This window comes from Gorilla gorilla, chromosome 6 (assembly GCF_029281585.2).
Source record: "Gorilla gorilla gorilla isolate KB3781 chromosome 6, NHGRI_mGorGor1-v2.1_pri, whole genome shotgun sequence".
In the NCBI taxonomy this organism is placed as follows: Eukaryota; Metazoa; Chordata; class Mammalia; order Primates; family Hominidae; genus Gorilla; species Gorilla gorilla.
The window spans coordinates 84,310,309-84,314,141 of NC_073230.2; positions in this window are offsets into that span (position 1 = coordinate 84,310,309).

The window sequence follows — 3,833 nt, forward strand, 5'->3', positions numbered from 1 at the left end:
TGAGCCATTATGTTCCGGGCCAATGGATTTTGTGGTGTTTCCCCAACTACACAGTCCTGGGGAATATTTTAAATGCCATTTAATAAAAAGTTCTGCACAATGCCGTTCCCATGACATGTTCTGCTCAAAGCCGTCACGAGCTGGTATTCAAGGGGATGGGGTTCGGCTGAGGACCCTTTTAGGTGTGACTGTGCTGGGCAGAACGCCCTGGCATGGCTCCCCAGGGCCTGATGGGACTGTGCCTGTGCTGGGCAGTGCCCCCTCCCTTGGGTTCTTCTTCTTTTTTTTTTTTTTCTTCAGATGGAGTCTCGCTGTGTTGCCCAGGCTGGAGTGCAGTGGTGTGATCTCGGCTCACTACAACCTCTGCCTCCCAGATTCAAGCGATTCTCCTGCCTCAGCCTCCCGAGTAGCTGGGACTACAGGCACGAGCCACCGCATCTGGCTATTTTTTGTGTTTTTAGTAGACACGGGGTTTTGCCATGGTGCCCAGGCCGGTCTCAAACTCCTGAGCTCAAGTGATCCACTTGCCTCAGCCACCCAAAGTGCTGGGATTACAGGTGTGAGCCACCATGCCCAGTCTTGTCTTTCAAAAATATTAACGATGTATATTAATGTTCTTGTGGAACACACCTGCCGTTGAGATGACATCCCCAGAACCCCTTTTCCTGGGGCCTTGCCGTAAAGCAAACTGTGGTGGTGCACTCACTTGCAAAGCACAGAAGACCCCAATTTTTGCATTCACGCCCAGGCCACATCAGAAACTGGGCATGGCCTCTTCCCTCTGCCTTATCTCCCAATTCCTGCGGCCACCTCCTGCATATTTCTGGAATCCAACTCTTCCTCTCCAATCCTCTTTGTCTGCCCTGGTTCAGATCTGGTTCTTCCCAGCCCACAATCTCTGCTACCACACCTTGGCCACCATGGGTGCCACTGCAGAACAGGACCGTATACACCCCTGGTCTCTCTGAGTAGCTCTCTCTCCTCCTCTCTCCTTCTTCCCTCTTTTTAAAAAAACTTTTTAGAGATGGGGTCTTGCTGTGTTGCCCAGGCTGGTCTTGAACTCTTAGGCTCAAGAGATCCTCCTGCCTCGGCCTCCTTCTTCCATTTGCCCTTCAAAATTCAGCTCAAAGCTGGGCATGGTGGCTGTCACCTGTAATCCCAGCACTTTGGGAGGCTGAGGTGGGATGATCTGTTGAACTCAGGAATTTAAGACCAGCCTGGCCAACATGGTGAAATCCTGTCTCTACTAAAAATACAAAAAAATTAGCCAGGCATGATGGCAGGCGCCTGTAATCCCAGCTACTTGGGAGGCTCAGGCAGGAGAATCACTTGAACCCGGGAGGTGGAGGTTGCAGTGAGCCAAGATCATGCCACTGCACTCCAGCCTGGGCAACAGAGCAAGATTCCATCTCAAAAGAAAAGAAAAGAAAAGAAAAGAAAAGAAAAGAAAAGAAAAAAAGAGTCAGCTCAGAAATAACCCCAGGGACCAGGCGTGGTGGCTCATACCTGTAATCCCAGCACTTTGGGAGGCCAAGGCAGATGGATCACCTGAGGTCAGGAGTTCGAGACCAGCCTGGCTAACATGGTGAAATTTCATCTCTACTAAAAATACAAAAATTAGCTGGGTGTAGTGGCAGGCACCTGTAATCCCAGCTACTCCAGAGGCTGAGGCAGTAGAATTGCTTGAACCCAGGAGGCAGAGGTTGCAGTGACCTGAGATCGCACTGTTGCACTCCAGCCTGGGCAACAAGAGCAAAATTCGGTCTCAAAAAAAAAAAAAAGAAAAAGAAAAAGAAAAGAAAGAAAGAACCCCTAGGAAGCCCCCTTGGCTCTCAGTGGGGGCCAGTAGCCTCCCGTGGGCTCCTGGACTATGATTCAGTCTTTACACCCTAGGTTCCAAGATCTGTTTAGAGGGTGTTTCCAAAGTCAAATTCCAGGCGGCTCCTGAGGGTGACGGCAGCTCCTCAGTGGCTCAGAGAGGCTGTGCAGAAGGGAGGGGCAGCTGCAGGCTCGCATGGGAAGTCCCTGGCACTGCGCCTGGCATCAGCACGGATTGTGACAGTAAGAACAAACACAGAAGGGCCCCAGGACATGCAAAAGCCTGTGGCCAACATGGCGAAACCCCATCTCTATTGAAAGTACAAAAATTAGCTGGGTGTGGTGGCAGGCACCTGTGATCCCAGCGACTCAGGAGACCAAGGCTCGAGAATCACTTTAACCTGGGAAGTGGAGGTTGCGGTGAGCAGAGATCGCGCCACAGCACTCCAGCCTGGGCAACAGAGTGAGACTCCACGTTAAAAAAAAAAAAAAAAAAGCCGTGGCAATCCTGCTCCTAGCTGGTCCTTGAACCCTGGGAGGATTAATTCATCTTTTCACACAGCAAACACCAACGGCCCCCTCCTTCTCCCTGTCATACCCCTCCGGGGCCGGTCCCCTAGCCAACTGTCTTGGGTCTGGATAGGACAGCGTGAGACAGTCTCTGCTGAAGGGTCACTGACAGGGAGGTGGTCTTTTAACTCTGTCTTTTTTTTTTTTTTTTTGAGTTGGAGTCTCGCTCTGTCGTCCAAGCTGCAGTGCAGTGGCACGATCTCGGCTCACTGCAACCTCCGTTTCCCAGGTTCAAGTGATTCTCCTGCCTCAGCCTGCCAAGTAGCTGGGATTACAGGCACCCACCACCACACCAGGCTAATTTTTGTATTTTTAGCAGAGACAGGGTTTCACCATGTTGGCCAGGCTGCTCTCAAACCCCTGACCTCAAGTGATCCGCCTGCCCTGGCCTCCCAAAGTTGGGATTACAGGCATGAGACACCAAGCCCGTCTGTTAACTCTCTCTCAGTTCCAGGCAGAGGGACCTGGGCTCCACCGTGGTGGGTTTTTTTTGTTTGTTTGTGTGTTTTGTTTTGTTTTGGAGACGGAGTCTTGCTCTGTCACCCAAACTGGAGGGCAGTGGCAAGATCTCGGCTCACTGCAACCTCCACCTTCTGGGTTCAAGTGATTCTCCTGCTTCAGCCTCCCGAGTAGCTGGGATTACAGGCCCCCCACCACCATGCCCTGCTAATTTTTGTATTTTTGGTAGAGACAGGGTTTTGCCACATTGGCCAGGCTGGTCTCTAACTCCTGACCTTAAGTGATCTGCCCACCTCAGCCTCCCAAAGTCCTGGGATTACAGGTGTGAGCCACTGCGCCTGGCCTGTTCGTTCAAGACAGGGTCTCACTCTATTGTCCAGGCTGGAGTGCGGTGGCACGATCACGGCTCACTGCAGCCTTAAACTCCTGGGCTCAGGTGATCCTCCTGCCTCAGCCTCCCGAGTAGCTGGGACTAGAGGTGCACACCACCACCCCTGGCTAATCTTTTTTTTCATTTTTAGTAGAGATAGAGTCTCACTATGTTTTGCCCCAGCTGGTCTGGAACTCCTGGGGTCAAGTAATCCTTCTGCCTGAGCCTCTCAAAGTGCTAGGATTCCGGGTGTGAGCCATGCAATAGTGTAACTTAAAGGGGCTGGCTCCCCTGGCCAGACGTCACCTGGGACACCAAGGAATTTGACTGAATCTGTTTCTGTCTATACCTGAAGGGGTTCTGGTGGCTGGTGGGGGTGCAGGCAGCATGGAGGAGAAGCCTCCAGAGATGAGGGGCTCAAGGTCTTGCTTGGGAGGGAGCACTACCTAAACCACATACCTGGCCCTGAAACGCATGTGTGGATTTTCCTAGGAGATGGGGGCACCTCAAAGTACAAGCCGGGACAGCAATCAAGGGACAGGCTCGGGGTAACCCCATGGGGCAGAAGCTGAGCAGGGCCCTGGGCTCCCGGTATAAATTTCCTGTCCCAGCAGGG